General features: G+C 33.9%; 1 pseudogene; it reads right to left on the bottom strand.

The window, feature by feature from the left end:
- Window positions 1–1,541: 1,541 nt before the first annotated feature.
- LOC128241123 (putative nuclease HARBI1) lies at window positions 1,542–4,335 on the bottom strand (annotated as a pseudogene).
- Between the last annotated feature and the right edge of the window lie 16,252 nt (window positions 4,336–20,587).

The raw sequence follows: 20,587 nt of genomic DNA, 5'->3' as shown, positions 1-20,587 counted from the left end.
ATGTAAACTGGTTATACATATTATCAGTTATCTCATACTAACACATTTCTGTTTAGATTGTGATGAAAGCTATCACTATATATAACAAATAGGAAATTTATATCTAGTTCAAGTGAACAAAGGAAGAGGCCACACGAACAACAACAACAGGGTTATGTGAAAAGCTGAGAATGCAAATTCAATATTATAATGCAATAATTTTATTGTGTGTTATTTTTTACATCTACTTTAATTGTAAATGATATCTTTATTTTATTATTTGTACCAAGTATGTATATCTCCTAAAACCATTACAGTGCATCAACATGGGGAAAAAGTGCCAGTTCCAATGCAAGTCTTAGTGCAAGTGAAGACTTGGTTACAATTTACAGGTATACAATAAAGTACAATTATATTTCAGTAGTGGTTAAAACTTGCAGCTGTTATGTTCTTCATACATCAATATATTATAAGTCATTTTTCTCAAGCTATTCATTTTTAATGTAATGAAATCTTTTTTTTTCTTTCAGCCCAGTTCAGATGGTGACAGACCTTAATGTGACCAGTGAGACATACAACATGTAAGTAACACATTCATGCCAAAATTGTTACTGCAAACTGTGTAAATAATGTCTATTCAAAAATGAAGTAAACCTTTCATCAGCACATCATCCAATGATTTCAGGCCATGGCACAATCTAAAACAAAGGATAAAAGTTGTCACTGTTAATAACTGAACTGTATATGTCAGTACAAAGTAAAAGAAAGTGCCACAATCAATTCTTGTACTGTATTTTTCAGAACCAAGTTGACTTATAATATGGAATTGAATGAAACTTTATACAAAATGCTTATACTTATATGGCAAACCTGTTTCTGTGGTAACTTTGTTTGGGGTGTTCAAATCACATTTAGTGATAACTCAAGTTTCTTTTTATACTTGTAATTAAAACTGACTTATTGTTTGCAGCAGTGACTCAGTGATCTGCACCTGTTCCTGCCATACTGTGATGCAAGCTTTGCGGGAAGAGAAGCTACGGCTCCAGATCAGGGTACTCAAAAAACAGCTTGGCGAAGAATGATTATAGCCTCGGATTCATTTGTACTTTTAATGTTCAGGTATAAGATCATAATATATTTCACGGAGTGACCACCAAAATCTCTATTTCACAAGTGGTGTAGCTCATCTGTGAAATATTGGCTTCTGGGTTTACAATGTAAAATATTTTGCTATCTTACACTGAAGTTAACAAATTCTTTTATTATATGCATAAATATATGAGATAATATAATTAAAATTTATTGGAAGTTTTTCAGGCAACCGGCCAAAATTTAGGCAAATGTAATGTCATTTCAGAATTGACATCATAAAAAGTGTGTACCAGCACTTTGCACGTTCATTTTGTATATGTATTTCCTTTCAGTAGGAGCTTGCTAAAATTTAAAAAATTAAAGAATGGTATCAAAATGTTATTTCACCTATTGAAATATCCTTTTCAATTCATCGGTTAATCTCTATATATCATTATAGAGGATATAATAAAAAACCTTACATGTACTGCTTAAAAGTAGGTGTTGGCGAAGTAATCTCTGTACTGCATACCATGTTAAGGAGCAATGTTGTTGTCCATGTTGTTAGCATTGCCACCGTCATCAATCACGTCTGGCATTGGTATGTTCCGCGCTTTACAGATATTGTGCAAAACATCGCAGGTCAGAACAATTATGTAATTTATAGAAACAATGGAATGTTCTTATTCAGAAATTTAAGAACACTACTGTTCAATTTCAGAATAATTATGTCAACACCGCAAATAACTTGTTTTTTTTAATGTTTTTGAATTAATGAATTGATACACTTTAATAGTATAGATTTTCAGTGATTTTTTGGGAGATTATTTTTACAGCCTGTGCCTTGCAATTTGGAAAAAAAGGTTCACTTTGGGAAAAATAAACAGGTCACATTGGCTTAAGTAATGGTAAATATACATGTTTTTACCTTTTTATGAATACATTATCATGTGAAAGAGTAAGTCTTGTAGAGATTTTGTTAATTTTCAAGAAATTCATTGTTTTTTTATGTATTAAAGTAGCCTTCATGATTAACTTGGAAAAAATATATGATTTTGGTGGGGGGGGGGGGGGGAGGAGAATTACACGAGGGTAAACAGCCTTTAGAAGGCAGTAAATTGCAACCAAAAGAGCAAAAAAAATAAATAATTGGAAACAAAGCTGTTTCATATTATGTATTGAATCTAATAGAATTAAATGTATTAAAAACCTAATATGAAAAAAATCAGTTGTATATTCAGATATTGTTTCAGAAAATGTCTGTTAATCCAGTATATAAGTAAACATTGAAATCAACAAACCACACTGACCAAAAATAATATTAATACCATAAATGTGTTATTTAAATGGATTGAATTTACAAATATTGTCAATTTAATTTTGTAAATTTGAAAGGGTTCTTTCAACAACATTGAACAAAAAGGCTCCATACATTGTCTAAACACAGTATTAAGTGCTTTTTGGTTATTTCAATGTATTAGGATTTGATTAACAGAGTGTTAAATAGTAAATACATGTCAGTACTGGGTGTTTGTATGTAAAAAGAAATCATTTTTATCTGAATCTTTAATCATATTAAGAGGGTTAATGCACCCGGTGAAAGGTTGTTTTCATTTTCTAATTTAACTTATGTTTGCATATATATGTATAACTGGAACAGTGAGCTCATGAGTTGTATGTTTGACATGTTATGCTGTAACATTGCTGGACATAACAAATGCAGGAATGAGTTGAATAAAACAGTATGTGTTCAGTAAATTTTCTGTGTCATGCTTATGTTTGTACCAGTAATGCTCCTTTAATTAAGCTTACACAAATACTTGCTTGTTTTTTAACTAAAAACTTTCCTTAAAGTTTTGGCCTAAAGTCTAGGACACAATAGCTAAAATTTTCAGCTCAATGTCACCATAAAACGTTTGATATAAACCTCCAAATCCATAGGGTCACATACCCATGATCAACATGTCCATCAAGTTCCTGGGCCAAACATGTTCATTGTTTCATTAGGAACTACTCTTCTGACAATGGCCACATGCCCATACATCAGTTTTATTTTTGTTTGAAAAAGTGCATGAAACTTAAAAGTATATTTTTTTATGCAATTTTTGTTTTGCATATTACTAATACCTGCAAGCTTTTTCTGGCTGCACCCTAATTTCACCATGGAGAACACCGAATCGTCTTTTAAGTTGGCCTATGCCTCTCTCCACCTTGGCTCTAGTAATTTTATGGGATCTGAAAAAAAAAAATATATATATATATATCATTACATATACATTGACGAGTGTAAATAAGATTATTTTCTTACCACTGCCATATCAAAGCAAATGCACCGTGAGAACATGTATGCATCAGTGTATTCAAAGAAGTTCAGAAAGAAAATAATGAAGAGGGCATTGTTGTTTTTAATTACTTTGACGAAAAAATAGGTTTAGTTATGTCTCGTGAAAGCTTCTAGTGTTACAGATCACCTTATTACATGATTAAATTTTACAATTTTCTTTCAGTGTTGACAAATGTTTCAATAATTGTTCACTTTGTTTACTATATCAATGTCATGCAGAATAATTACATTTACCTGTTGTATGCTGTTTGGCTACCAGGCTGGGGATTGAGGTATGGGGTAAGTAGCCACCTTCGCCCAGCATATCCGCTGTCCCCAAGAAGATGGTATTGACCATTAGGTAAGTGACCCTCATCAAATAGGTTCCTAAGGCCACTCTGCTGAAGAATTCTGCTGTCATGTGCAGACCCTGGCCATCGGGCAACCACATTTGTTATTCTGTCAAAACCATCAAACACAACTTGTACGTTAATTGAATGGAAACCCTTCCTATTGACAAAAGACGGCTCATCCTCCGAAGGGGCCTGAATACGTATGTGGGTACCATCTATGAAACCCACCACCTTTGGAAACTGTGCCAGTCCATAAAACTGATGAACCTGTGCATCAAGCTACCAGACTGTTAGTGGGAAACGCACAAACCTTCCCAAAACATCAGCAGATGACAGATGATTTGTCACTTCAGTCAATATTTTTGATACTGCTGGCTGTGAGACATTGTGCATGTCAGCATCGTTTAGCTGAATTCCCCCTGTTGCTAAGTACCTTAGAGTAATAAGGAGTTTGTCCATAGCCGACAAACTCTTATGTCTCATTGTAGCTGGCTCCAGTGCTGGTCCAAACACAGTTTCAAGGTAATTGATGCCTGCCCTGTTGAAGCGATACCTATCAACAAGTTGCTGGTTGGTAATTTCATCTAGGATATTGCCCCTATCTGCCATACTGGAAGGATGGAACTAGCTGCTGAAAGTGTCTAGCCTAACTAGTCGCTAGACTTGTCAGCCAAAACCGGTCGCTGAAAGTGCCCAGCAGACTAGAACTAGCCGCTAGACTTGTCAGCCCCCACCAGTCGCTGAAAGTGTCTAGCCGCACTAGCCACTAGACTTGTCAGCACAAACGGGTTGCTGAAAGTGTCCAGCAGGCTAGAACCAGCCGCTAGACTTGTCAGCTCAAATCAACTGCTGAAAGTGTCTAGCCAAACTAGCCGCTAGACTTGTCAGCCCAAACCGGTCGTTGAAGGTGTCCAGCAGGCTATAACCAGCCGCTAGACTTGTCAGCCCCCACCAGTCGCTGAAAGTGTCTAGCTGCACTAGCCGCTAGACTTGTCAGCCCCCACCAGTCGCTGAAAGTGTCCAACCACAACTACTGCAAGACTTGTCAGCTCCCACTGATCACTGAAAGTGTCCAGCGGGCTAGAACTAGCCGCTAGACTTGTCAGCCCCCACCGGTCACTGAAAGTGTCTTGCAGAAAGAGATGCTGGACTTGTCAGCCCTACAAGCCTGTGAAAAAGCAGAAACATAATTAAAATAATACAAACCAAAATTTGCGATGTTAAATGCCAATACTACACACTCTTATCAAAGCTGCCTATTTACAATCACAAGGCAGACAATACATAAAGATGCAAACATGTGGCTTACAATTAAATCACTCATTGTTACATAAACAATTAAATCCGAAACCGAGCCTCATCCGAATACGTATTTATACTATTCAACTAGTATTTATACGACTATTAAATATTTTGCCACTTGAAGCTTCACATTTCGTGCGATAAAAGAACGATGTAATGACAGCAAAAACAGTATTATCCTTTTGTTTTAAACAAGAAAGTGCACAACTCTTTTAAAGAATAATCGTGAGGGGATGTTTTCTTTCTTTACTTCCACTGACGCAATTCGCGTTTCAAGTCATAATGGAAACCTTTAATACGGTATTATCGGTATCTAAATATGAATACATACCTTTGGTAAACCGCCGATTGTATTATTGTCTGCAAACGATAGTTTTTGACAAAAACAGGATCAGCGTTCCTCGGTCTTGTAATTTCCTCAACTTCTAAGAATTTTTCCTCAACCTCTAAGGAAGGTTCGGACCTTCCTTATAATTTAAGGAAGAAATCGCTCCATTTAAGGATTATTTTAAGATAAAAAGTTTCTGTAATATCACTTAAAATATTTCTTGAAAAATAAGATTTTTTTAGTACATTTAAGGACTTTATGTATGAATTAAGGATAAAGTTAAAGATAAGATGCTTCTGTAATACGGACCAAGAAGAACCAGTTTGCTTTTTTTATTTATACGTTGCATTTGAAACAAAGTTCAAATTATCATATAATACGTTGTAAGTACGAGTTACATGTATTTGTATATGATTAACGTTACTATCCAACTAATGTGACTAGCGAGTCTTTCCTATATGAGTGTGACCTCAGATGTTACCCATAAAATAAACAGTGTCTGTATAGGAATAGTCTACCGTGAATCTTACAAAGTTGCGGATCACCTTTGCATTACGTCGAGTGCATGTATATATGTAGTTAAATTTTAGTTTTAGATGGTGGAAGCAATACGATGTATACACACAGACATTGAAAGCGGTGCTGTCAGCCAAAGGTATCACAGAGGCGAATATAGATCAGACGGAGGACCTGTACGAGACCATGACAGTTGACGGTCGGTAACTTGCATTAGTGTTATGTTGTCGAAACACCCACTGCAAAGGATTATGGCATACATTAAAAAGGTGCATGTTGTTATTGTATATAGATTGTGTATAACATGATATGCCAATCTAGATTCGATCTCCCAAAAATCGAAATTGCATGTGTGCATTTAGTGAACTTTGTTTTGAAATGCTTGTCGAAAAGAGGGAGAGTTGATTTAAAACTGAACTCTTCGTTACGGCATCGATTTCTTTCTATTAACTGTTTTGTCATGTTTACATAAGATATACAAATAATTATTACTTTGCTACCAATTACATGAGTCTTTTTATGAAAACTTAATCGAACTTTTTTTTTTATTAAATATCATCTTTTAGAAATTGAATCAATATATGTAATATATGTAATATATACGTTTTTGGCAATTCGCATGTAAGCTATTATTATAAAGTGTATTAAAATTAGTCAGATCCTGACAGTATTTTGTTCACCTAGACAATTTTGTTTTTCAATGTCTCAATATTGTATAATTGATGTAGTAGCTTAGCCTCCATATCGTTTTATATTTTAGAGAATTAAATGTGATATCCAGTAACATGATGAGTATTTCTATATGTATATATATATATATTACTTTAAGCATTGTAGTACATTAAATATGGTTAATTATTTCAAGTTAAAATGTGCTCGAAGCTGCGCTGAGTTATAGTATGCGGTATAAGCGGAATTTACAGACGAAAGAATAACAGAGACGAATGTAAAACTTGAATATTGAAAACAAACGTTCATGGTCGTCTGTCTATTGTCCATGGTCGTCTGTGGATAAATTTATTATTTAAGTATAATTGTTAAAAATATTTAACGTATTGTAATGTTTAAAACGTGTTATAAAGGATGTTTTAGGGAGATGTTTATCTAAAGATGTTCTAAAATTAAATCAGATAATATTTATTGTTTTAAATCGAAATTACAATTTATTACTCTTTATGATTTTTTTTTTGTCATTAAATACACTTTCAGATAAGTAATATTCTATAAGATGATAAACATGGAAGCCATATGACAGACATAGTGGCTAAGCATGAACCATGTTTATAATGTTAATCGTCATATATCATTTATTTTGATCACATTTTGTTCATACTGTATTCATTAGTTCAAATGTGCTTTGTTAATCTAATTAATTTTAATAACATTGTCAATCCACTGTATGTACTTCTTAGACATTTTAGACACTTGTTTTGTGCGGCTGTTTTAGGATGCTCTGCTGTCTGTCCCTCGTTAAATGTCAGTTAGAAATGACCAGTTTGCATCTAAGTCATGAAAATATTTTTTATCATATTTTTCCGGGTCCGAATATAAAAATGCGAACCACGGGTGAGCTGGTTTCGAGGCTCCACTCAGCGTTTTTATCCGTGCGAGTAAAACATTAAATATATTTTTTACATACCTACAATTACCAATGTGTGGAAAAACAGACGTAGATAAATCATGTGTGTAAACGTTTACCAAAAAAGCGCGAGTGCTGTTGCTTACTGAAATGATGCCGTGTAGTGATTTCGGATCACTGTTCACGTAAAAATAGTTGCACCAAAAGTACGTTAGTTAGGATAATCGATTTCCTTTTTAATTATAAGTCTTGCTTAATATATATATAAATGTGCTTTATTGAAAACAGTTTGTAATTTTCATTAAACTTTAAGTAAAATAAAAGAAGTCTGATGCCTACCCATATATAAGATATGATTAAACACAACTATATCGTATAGGTTTATATTGTTCTGATAAGAATGCTCACATTTTAATAAATAGCAATAAACGGTCATGAAACAGATTAAAACATGCAATACTTTATCTATAGCATTGTTCAAAGTTACAATACAACATACTCAAATCATCCCCAACAACATTAACACATCGCACCAAAGCGAAATGTTCACATAAGAAATAATATCAAGCTTATCAATTGTTTAGAATTCAGTAAAATATGAAACGTTTTTTTTTCCTTGGGGGTTAAGCCAATCTTTTGAATGCTCAACCTTAACGAACTCGTACATGATGTGATAATTTCTTTTATTTACGTTAGCATTCGGATGAAGAAAGTTACGATTTAATGCCCTACCGAGTCATAAAATGTGTTGACGTATGTGGTACCAATAACGCCCTTGACAGGCACTTGGTATTATTATGTTTATTTAAAGATGCACCCGTACTACCGAATAAAATTTACCACAACTTCTACTATTGTTTTTCATATACTAAAAATGATGAATAAGGTCGTTCTTTAGAAGGACACCGAGTTTAATTTAAAAGAAAGTAGCAGAAAACACGATATTTCTCATGAGACGATGGTAGATCATAGTTCATCTTTTAGCACTCACCATCATTTATTTGTTTGTTTGCGTTTTCAGCTATTGAATACACGGTTACAATCATTTTATCAGTAATTATTATTATCCATCAATGCAGTATTTGGTAAGTATTTAAAGGTTTATCACTCATGTTTGTTATACACGTGAATGTATTAAATTTGAATAAGAGTGTCACTTTAAGTCAATTGTGAGGTTGTGTGCATACAGGTGAGCGTAAACCCTTAAATAGTTTATCTCTCATTGACCGTTTTAGGGCGGTAATTGTAACTGGTATAAATAAATATTTGTCATGCCTCTTTGTTCCAACTGTGTTGTTTGTGTATTTTGGGTCCTAGCGTTTTGCAACTAAAGACAATTGTTACTTAAGTGTTTGACTAACGGGCTTGACCATGCAGTTTCCATTGTATTTGAAAAAATGATCAAAATTTTGTATTTAGTACAACCCGCAGTAGTCATAAACTAAATACAAGTTTGAAGATAAGATACGTCACAGATTAGAGCGATATTAGTTCTTACATTTTCAGCGATATTGTGTGAAGCAATGTGTTTTCATGTAAAATAAATCATTAAAACTTAGAGCAATACAGGTATTAACATGCATATCACTTGCAACCGTTAGTGCATACGTCAATTATCTAGGTAATGATATTTTGTGCATTCGCAAGCCTATATCTTTTAACTTTAGGTGTACTATACCTTTATCATCTACGACCAATCATAGTACTGCAATAAACAGTTTGGAAGTGATACTAGTAAATGATTGTGAGGTTAATGTAATACAGACGTGATAAACTGTGTTAAACAAAACAAAATTACTGCTATGCAGTTTAATACGATATAAATGATTTGTATATACACGAACGTTTCATGTAAAATCTTATATTGTCGTATTCTATCTTACAATGAACAGTTTTGTTTTGAAAGCGCTGCAAGTATCCATTGCAATCGTATAATATCATGCTATTGTATTCAATGTGTATAGCCGTATCATACTCGATCTCTGAATGTTAAAAATTGTCATGCTTATATTAGTTGATATCATATCTGTATTTTAAATTTACATATTAATCGGAAAATAAAGACGGACATAGAATGCATGTTTGTGTACCAACTTGACCTAGCATCCCCAACACCTTGTTTCAAAATTATGTGGCAAAACTTGTTAGTTCTATATCTTAACGGTTTGTCATTTCTCTATCCTCTGTTTCTTATATACATTGTACATGCAATTAAAATCGCCCGTATACCTCCGTTGTGAGGCGTCCAAAACCAAAGGTATAGGCTATAATTCCCAATAAAAAGCAGCTCGTATCAACGACAATATCAAACACACTCATTTTGCTGTCGAGGCAACACACTAAGACTGGGCAAACTACGTACTGGTAAGAACAACTTTTCAGTGATTTATAATACAAATGTGAAGTATAAACATCGCTATGTTATTCCCTTCATATGTTACTCTTATACCTGAAAGTCATCGGGTTGATGCCTGAGTGTATAGTGATATCTTAGGAGTGGTTTGCTGATAAATTTGACAGCTACTCACACAAGATATCTTAAACACCATTAATGTACTAAATTGTTCCCATGAAGTTGGCCTTACACACTTAAATTAAGTGCATCTCTCTTCATTGTGTGAAACAAAGTCACATATAGTGTAAACTCATTTTTTGTACATACCCAGTGCCAATAATCATGTACAAAAAAACTGTAATACCCGTTTTCGCCACTCGTTTTTAAGTTTCCATTTTGTAATATCGAGGTTTTCATAGTATATCAGATCTACATTTATGCTATCAGATATAACTAAATCATATAACTTCGACGACAAATAGCTATTAATACTTTTTTATGATACGTGTTTAAACGATAGACGTTGAATTATTAAATTGTAGTTTTTGAAAAAATTACATTGTATTAGAACGTAACGTCATTTCGAAAATGACATCGTTGAGATTGAGTCCAAACATAATTATTGTTATGCATATCAAATCGGTCGAATATTTTTCTTGGTATGCAAACGAGTATTGAACATACAAAGGACTTGTTAAATGAAGAAACGTTTAAAATATGTGAGGGAGAACAGGACGACTCAACGCAAAACATAAAATGACTTTGTTTATTTGTGCGAAAAATGACGTTTAACAGTTGTATGACTTTATCTTATTGCTATTTAACTTTCAACTTTTGCAAGAATATGTACAATCAAACACCTAAATCAGCCTAGTCTGCAAGTAAGAACATTTGTTAAGACGCTAATATTTATATGTATACATGTCATTTTTTTAATGAAAATACTTTATAACCTTCTGTAAAAAAGTGTTAGCTAAGGAAAAATGAAAAGATAAACAAAAAAATTAAAAGATGCTTCTGAATCAATTTGTACCGCTGCCATGACACCATCAAACGAGTTGTAATCCTGTGCTTAACAACATAGGCATAAGAATTAACATTAAGTTGTTGCTAGTTCCCTTGATCACATCAGCAACTCGAAGGTTGATTCGATTATTCGATTCGAAGCTTTCTTTTACTATTGCTTAATACAGTTTCTCTTAAAAATATCGCGAATTTCATGTCGTTGAAATGCCCCATATCGAAAAATAGTTTCCTTAATATCATATTTTGTCGTAAATGGTGAAGAACAAAACTGGAAAGTGTTGTTTTTTAAATTCAAAATTACTCCATCGACAAATAATTCACGAATGTTATCAAAGGCCATGTTTATTTTCGAATGAACGCTTTATGAATTATTTTTTTTTAAAGTTGTGTTTTTAAGTATCTCACAACGATAAAAGATGAACTGTCCATGTGACTTTAATTTAAAGTTAAACAAATCAATCGAATTGTTTTTGAGATCACCTTTGCCTTTCAAACAGTAAAACATAAAAGCAATTGTAATGATATGGCTGCGTGCAGATGTTGTCTTACCGATGGTTTTACCATATCTCTCGCAGCACACGCACGCACGCACGCACGCACGCACGCACGCACGCACGCACGCACGCACGCACGCACGCACGCACGCACGCACGCACACACACACATACACACAGAGAGACACACATACACACACACACGCACGCACGCACGCACGCACACACATACACGCACGCACGCACGCACGCACGCACGCACGCACGCACGCACGCACACACACACACACACACACACACACACACACACAATTTTATGTTAATTACCAAAATTCTCTTCATTTTAAGTGGGGTATAACTACAGTTTAACATTATGTAACGAAATGCACATTAAATGGCACCCGTTGTTTATTTATTTATTTATTTTATCTCATTCTCAAATAAGGTATAGTCGCGTTTAAACCAAACAAAATTTGTCGACATGGATCATTTACTACAAGGGCCATATGTATCTTATAATAATGTAAAAGCGTGAAACAGAAACTGTCTGAATACTATTTCGAACTAATGATACCCTACTTTCAAATCTCGAAGTTAATGTTTGGAGTATATAATGATGGCTTAATAAAGTATTTTAGAATATTTAGTACAGGAAACAACCATTTGTCAGTCGGAATAGGAAGTGAGCGATACATTTACGGATTACTAAATTGACAGGAAATGTAATCTTGATAATACTCGGCGACGAAGTTCATTATTTCCTAGAGTGTAGTCATTTCAGTAACTGACTTCGACGTTTCCTTGATAAGATTAAGTATCACACACCAGCATATTGTCATTTGAACTTCCTATGAATTTCAATGTTTTAAAAGCTGAGTAAATGTAAAAAATTAATGTTCACAATTTTACCAAAGCATATAATGTTTGTCTGTTCATATTATCACTGTACCTGTTATATATGGTTCAAGTTCTTTTTCGAACTTTCTTTATAAGCAATGCATATTCAATACAATGCTCATTTTTACATGTAGGTATGGCACGAGTTCATTGTATTAAAAAGTAATCTTGACTAAATAGATACACATGCATGTTTGAACGAAATTACCTGTCCGTTTTTATTAATTGTAAGGACGCTCTCAATATGTGTAATTGAGTAATCATTTATATTCATATAATTGTATTCGTAAGACAGTCCCTGTGTCGCTGACAGTTCCAAGGAGATACTACTTAAACTCCCCTATCCTCCCTGCAAATCCACTCTTGCAAAGGCGGTACTTCTTTGATGGGTGTTTATGTAGTAACGACTGTTTCATAACCATCTATCATCGTAAAAACTACTTTTTGAATAATTTATTTGTAATGAATCTTCTTACAAATCGTACATTAGCTTAAAACAGTTACATGAGAGTACTTAACGTGTACCTTATCAAACTGTCAAACTATCTTATGAGTTTAAATTATAAATCGTGTTTTTCATTAAAATACATAGATTTCTGCAGTGTTTTAAGAGGTAAGGTTTATATGTGCTACCGCATAACGCGTCTTTACATAACTAGTACCTAGTCTATTGAAGTATGTCTTGAACCACAATCAACGTGCTTAAGATGTAAAATGCATATAGCACTTACAAATGATGAAAGTATTGAACCTCATGGCTATGAATTGCTGACATGTATTTATCAATCAGTACTTGATCTTGCTTTCACGCCTACCAAAGGCCGGTTAAGGGCCTGCCGATTAAACCTTTTAATATATACTTCGTGCAAAATTCTGCATTGAGCGATGGTTATTGTACTTAAACGTGCAGCGTATATATATATATATATATTAATACGGGTTAAATTCTGCATTGAGCGATGGTTATTGTACTTAAACAAGTTATTTTCAAATACAGATTATCTTTAAAGATACAATGTATATATTAGGCGTTTGACACACGCCTGTAATCAGATTAAGTAACATGAAACAATCGCTGGTCTTCAAACCAAGCTCGGCCCGGTGTTAAAATGAAAATGTCAATCAGTGACGAATCAAAACAACTTGAAACGAATGGCTGCGCAGTGTCATAAATCTAAATATTTTCATCGTAAAATTGACAGATAAGTAACATTAATTAAAACACACTGCTTAAACGAAGTATATATTAATACAAGAGGATCAGAGTTTACAAAATAATTAGTAGTTGCGTATACATTTTAAAATACTATTGATCTTCTTGTGATGAATGATGATCGGAGTGGCTGAGCGGAGAATGGTAATTTCAATCATTCGGATATAGTTTAAGTATCTCGCGGTTGAGGTCAGCTCGTTGACAAATTGATAGATTCTGGAAATACGAGAAAAATATGAATATTTGTCATTTTGCAGGCACTGATGTAGTTAAAAAGTATCACGATGAATCATCCAGTTATTCCAACAATTTATCAATTTATTTATTCAATTAATTTGATTTACATGAGAAACAAACCTTTATCTCTACAAACTAGTTATTCATATCTAGTGTAGCTAAGGTTGTTGTAAGCAGAAAAAATACATAGATGAAGTTGTAGAAGTGATTGTGTCCATCCCTTTTTCCTGCATATTAACCATACCAATGCCAAGTTTTTTGCCCCAGTCACCCAAGCGATCGCAAGTATTACATGATGCATAAGTAAGATCGTAATAAAGAAGTCCGGTCTCCTTAAGGTGGTAAAAAGAACACCAACGTGTTGACCGATTACATTATGCAAATATCAGCGTTTTCGCGAATATCGTGTTATCGAGCTTTGCAACCATTTAACATTCTCATCTGTGGTAGTGATAAATCTGTCGCAGTGGAAATTTAACTGAAATTCTGCAAAACGTAATCTTTGAAATAAGCATTCAATTGAATTTATTAGTTTTATATTATCATCTGTCCCATCTGCGATTAAACTTACAATGCATTCATTAACACGTTAATTTGTCATTGCCAAAGCGTAGATTACTAATTAAGGTAGTTTATACCTCTAACAAAAGCATCTCATTAAAACCAATATTTGCATGCAAGTTTACCAAATAAAAGTACCTACACACCATAATTGTTTGGGGATGGTCATGCGTAGGAGATATTAACTCTGCCAGTATTCGCATGACCAATGCTGACGTTTTGAAAAATAATATTGCGTGTTGTGTGGGTGAGGCATAGAATGATCGACGCATTTAATAATGATTGGGAAGAGTTATTTTACCTTGCCCATGGTCTTGCCCAGCTCTCGCATGGTTTTGAATGACCGATAGCGAAGCGCTGGTTGTCGTCGGCTAACGCAGGCCGGTAAAGGGTATCACTACATAAAAGGTTGATGCTTGACCCTGAGGGTCGTGGAATTGACGGCTTGATCCTCTTAGTTGACTGGAACAATATGCGGCGGATTTTGTTGCGTGAGCCACTCCCTTTGAACGTACCGTGATGCAGCCGGAAGAATAAGCAGTGTCCGCTCTGGCGTCAGGTTTTCCTCGACTCTTCAACAATTAGGTATGTTTTCTCTTACGAAAATTTTACTAATTAACAATGTGCTTTGGAGAGGCCAAACGAGTTAGTATACTAAATATTCAATTACGGGGAACACAGTGACTTGAAGGGAATGTGCTGAATTTTGACCTCTAAAAAAAATTAGTGAAATTTTACCTAAAATAACCCAAAATATATATTTTTTTCTTCAGATTCATCAAAGGGGTCACTCATACCAACTATCTAGCATAAATAACTATGAATTACGGCACTTTTACAAAGTCAGAAAATCTCGATTTGTCTAAATAGACTAAAGTGAAACAACTCCAATTTCATCGAAATGTGACAGCTAAGAACAACATGCCTACAAAGGCACCCAAACGAAAAGTTGCAACAAAAACATGCAGCCAACATGCAGATAAAACTTCAATCTTTCAATTGCAACCAATATTCTTACCTGAACATGCATCTAGTTGGAGAAATTTGATAAAGTTTCTGAAAATATCGCAAAAATATCTCAACACAGACGTGCGTTCTGTTTTGCAAATAAACCAGTCTAATTTTTTTTTTAAATATTGTATTTAATAATACAATCAACCTTACTAATATTTCATCAATTACCTTTCATTAATAAACGAACAAAACAGCCTTTACTCGCGAGATAATGGGTAAATTAAAAGAAAAAAATTCACATGCAGGTTTGGTTACATTACACTATTACTTCTTCCCCGAATTCGGCTACCACGTCTGCTTCATGAATAAATCAGTTTATATGACTACAGCTTGTTTAAATTGTTATATCTTATGAATTAAAACCCAGGTGTTAAAATGAAAAATGTTGAACGTTTTAAATTGAAGAAAAATTGCAATTGTTATATTGCGTGTACCTTTTGATAAGGGTGGTGAATATGGCAAACGGGGTTGCCGTAATACCTGTATCCCCCGACTTCATTTGTGGATAAAACTTCAAGAATATATCATTTTAAAAGGAAATGACAGCTAAAGTATGTTTAAATACGACGGGGCGGACGTTTTTTGGTTCAACTGATTTATTCATGAAGCAGACGTGGTAGCCGAATTCGGGGAAGAAGTAATAGTGTAATGTAACCAAACCTGCATGTGAATTTTTTTCTTTTAATTCAGTTGAACCAAAAAACGTCCGCCCCGTCGTGTAGTCATATAAACTGATTTATTCATGAAGCAGACGTGGTAGCCGAATTCGGGGAAGAAGTAATAGTGTAATGTAACCAAACCTGCATGTGAATTTTTTTCTTTTAATTTACCCATTATCTCGCGAGTAAAGGCTGTTTTGTTCGTTTATTAATGAAAGGTAATTGATGAAATATTAGTAAGGTTGATTGTATTATTAAATACAATATTTAAAAAAAAAATTAGACTGGTTTATTTGCAAAACAGAACGCACGTCTGTGTTGAGATATTTTTGCGATATTTTCAGAAACTTTATCAAATTTCTCCAACTAGATGCATGTTCAGGTAAGAATATTGGTTGCAATTGAAAGATTGAAGTTTTATCTGCATGTTGGCTGCATGTTTTTGTTGCAACTTTTCGTTTGGGTGCCTTTGTAGGCATGTTGTTCTTAGCTGTCACATTTCGATGAAATTGGAGTTGTTTCACTTTAGTCTATTTAGACAAATCGAGATTTTCTGACTTTGTAAAAGTGCCGTAATTCATAGTTATTTATGCTAGATAGTTGGTATGAGTGACCCCTTTGATGAATCTGAAGAAAAAAATATATATTTTGGGTTATTTTAGGTAAAATTTCACTAATTTTTTTTAGAGGTCAAAATTCAGCACATTCCCTTCAAGTCACTGTGACGGGGAATATAGTTAAAACACACCTTTAATTATATGCATTACAAAGATACCAATAACGAAAGTTATCAGTAATAGCTTGATTTATTTGCAATAGTGTATATAACATTTGATAAGTAATCTTCATTGTCTACTTTTTCTCGCTTGCGCTGGTTAAATACTTGTTTACCACCACAAACATTTACGTAAGTCAGTTATACAGATTTAAAGTGGTTATAAACCTACCATGGGTTTAAACATACATCTGTAATTTTACAAAACACATCGTATTGTACTATACATGGCATACTATTGAAATGTTATATCTAAATAATCTTAAAGGCCTTCTGTTTTGTCGGGTGTGTTTCACAAACTTTTGGCGTTAATTTTAGCAATAACTTAATATCAAAGACTTACATATTTCCTCAAAATTATATTGACAATTAATAAACAAAATCAATTAGAAAATTCGAAAACTAAATGTGCACGGTATGAACGCTTTCGGAAACAATAACACTGAGTTATATCATTATACTATTGCCTATTTCTGATTGACCTCCAACACCGTTCATGTGTACTAACGCTAACCTATCATTACCACAGTAAATGTAATGCTGTTATTTAAACGTTGACAGTCGACATGATAATTATGCGATAACGTTGATAGCAAAAAATGGATACGTTTGTTCAGCAGTTGAATCAGCGTGTCATTATCAATTTACCGCAGATAAACGGTCCAAAACCAAACACTTGTGGAGACAAATCGGAGTGAGCTATGCGAACAATGTAAGTCATCTACTCAGATGCGTGTAACCCCAGTACCCTAAGCAGGATACCTCTCGTTATCTACAAATTAATTTGATTTTATCTGTTTGCGTTCTCATTTTATTTGCACAATCAGTTATTTATGTTTGCTTGAGATATACACAATCAGTTGAGTTCGCCTGTGATATCCCCATGTGTAAATGGTTTTACTTCATACGGCGTAAATTTGTAAAATAGTTTCACAAGCAAATTTAAGGTAATCTCGTAAAACAGTGGCACACGCGAATTTAAGGTAATCTCGTTAAACAGTGTCACAGTCACAGGCGAATTTAAGGTATTTGTCAAAATAAGTAAAGCGTAACTAGTGCACCGCCTTGTGTAATACTGTATGTGAAATAGAGTCACATGCGAATTTGATACTGCAACCTTTGATATAGTGCTATGTATGTTCTTAGAACCATTTAAAGCAACCACATATTTAACGTTCATCAGGAAAATATTTAACATGTCGACCTTTCAATGCACAAACTGATCAGATGGCCGCATATTTAACTTGGCCGTTGTCATGGAACATTCAAGGATCAGCAGAATCCTTTTAAACTACTGCTCTGATTGTAGTATGTATATAGCTACAACGGATACGTTTAGTTTCAATCACATTATAAAGCTAAATGAATTACACATACCAGGTTATTTCATGTTGTTTCCAATTCATATGCTAGCCTCGTGGTTCGACATATAAAGACACATAGTGACACTTAGTCGCTTTGACCATATTAAAGCCCATTTATTGTGCAGTGTTGACACATTACGTCGTGCATTGTGGCGAGGATCATTACGATCGACCTATACAGTTTGTGTGTTGGTGTTTTTTCCTAATTGTCATTTTCCCGGCCTTTAATCAATAATTACTTGTATATATATATTAATACCATTTTCATTATATTGGGCATAAAATCAGTTAGACATCACAAGTATTTCTATCATTTATAGTTAAGACTAATTGTTCATTATTGTTTATAGTATTGCTTATATATTAGTTATCCTGTCTCTTATTCTTTTTTGTTGCGAATGAACTAAACATTTTTGTAATAATGGTTTTAATAGTTCAACACTGTTTTTCTACCAATTGCTGTTTTAACATTCTAAATTTTAGCTCAGTACAATGATTTCAGTACTTCTGAAGTATCTGTAGTGACAAGCGCTTGTATGATACGTTCTATTGCTACATAGTGTAGATAAATTCATCCTATCAGGGTGAGAATTGCTTTATCTTGTTTCAGAAGATAAAGGTCTTGTTTTTGTACGTGAGCATTCGCTGCACCTAGCGAAGATACGCAATTATGTATGTTCATTAAAAAGACTCGGCGGTGTCCGGCTTTTATGAAATAGTGTCCGAGCATTTCCGAAATGCCCTCATGTTTTAAGCCTTACTAAAACAGCTAAACAAACCTTCATAACAAACTTTGGTGGATGAATTTATCATAGGTTATCGAATTTTGAGGGTGTGCTTTGTCTGTTCTTACTTCGGATTAAGTGATTTCTGTGTATGTTGTAATCAGAAATGGACCCCTTTCGTTGAAATGAGTATTCGGTTTATCGTTCGATTTGGAGTGTATCCTTGTTTTAAGTATTTGAGATTGTTTTTTTCCCTATGTAATTAGTATTTGTGAACGGCTTTTCTCCTATGTAATCAAAATTTGGTGGTGGGTTGTTTTCCTTTGTAATAAATATTTGTTGATGGGATGTTCTCCTATGTAATCAATATTTGGTGATGGGATGTTCTCCTATGTAATCAATATTTGGTGATGGGATGTTCTCCTATGTAATCAATATTTGGTGATATATTTTTCTCCTATGTAATTAGTAGTTCGTTGTGTATTGTTCTCCTTTTAAATCAGTATTGCGCTGTGAGCTTTTCTATCAATGTAATTAATATTTGGCAGTGTGCTTTCTTTTATTCTACTATGTAATTAGTATTTGGTAGTGAGCTTTCCTTTCGTCTATGTACTTAGTATTCTGTGACGGATTCTTCTCTATTTAATTTCGTGGTGGGTTTTTCCCTTCGTAATCAGTATTTCGTGGTGTGCTTTTCGCTTTGTCATCCGTTATTGGTAGAGTATTTTTCTCCTTTGTAGTGACTATTAGGTGATGTGTTTTTCTCTTGTTGAATCAGCAGTTTTTGACTGGATTTTCTCTATTGTAATCCGTATTCTATGGTGTGCTTATATCCTATTAAATCAATATTTGCTGGTGTATTTTTTCATTTGTTATCCGTACTTGGTATTAGGCTTTTTTCTATTTAATAATAAGTTTGTGATGGGATTTTCTCATTTGTAATAAGTTATTGAAGATGTGCTTTTCTCCTAATTAATTAGTAGTTTGTGGTGTACATCCGCATGATTATCCGCAATTGTTTTCCGAACTCATTCGACCCTTCCAATTTTCATTCAATAAATGGCGGCGTATTCCATTTTGAAACATGGATGCACTTTCATTGATAACTGTTCATAGAATCTTTGCACTAAAAAACGAGCGAATGATAATCAATAAAAAATAATATCGGAATACTCTTCCTCATTAAACCGGAAATAGAAACCTGACAGCTATAATTTGGCATGAGGGGCGCCCCACGGGTAGCGGCGTAGATAATACCCTTTTAAAAAAGAGGAAAATTAAGAAAAATAAATTCTATAAAACTCGGAAAATAAGCAAAAAACATACAGAAAATTTCTTTACTTCAGTAAAAGATAGTATTTCATTCCACTCGTGATAATAGAAAAACAATATTTTCTATGACACTCGTGAAATAAAATACGATCTTTCACTGAAATAAACAAATATCCTCTATATCTAGTTTCAGTAAGGTATTATTTAGGAAAGAAACCGGAAAATTTATTTACTCTACCTTAAGAATGTTCTTAACAAGAAAGAGTCTTGAAAAATCATTTGACTCTTTACTTCACATTTATTTCAGTTCCCTATCTAGAAAAAATCTATTTAGGGGTTACTACTGATTGCGGCGTATTAGATGACCAATATCTTCACCCCCTAACCATGAAACATTTGTACGAAACGATACTACTTCCATAGGCTTTATACAGCGAGGTTTGGTACAATATCTCAGTAACGCGAATAAACTCCCTTAGTCGATTCAATGATTTTCGCGCGCATGTAGATCAGACGTAGCACTAGGCTATATCGGTATTTTATCTTTGCAAACTGGACCCCATA

Source organism: Mya arenaria, chromosome 7 (genome assembly GCF_026914265.1).
Source record: "Mya arenaria isolate MELC-2E11 chromosome 7, ASM2691426v1".
In the NCBI taxonomy this organism is placed as follows: Eukaryota; Metazoa; Mollusca; class Bivalvia; order Myida; family Myidae; genus Mya; species Mya arenaria.
This window is presented reverse-complemented; position numbering and strand designations above follow the sequence as displayed.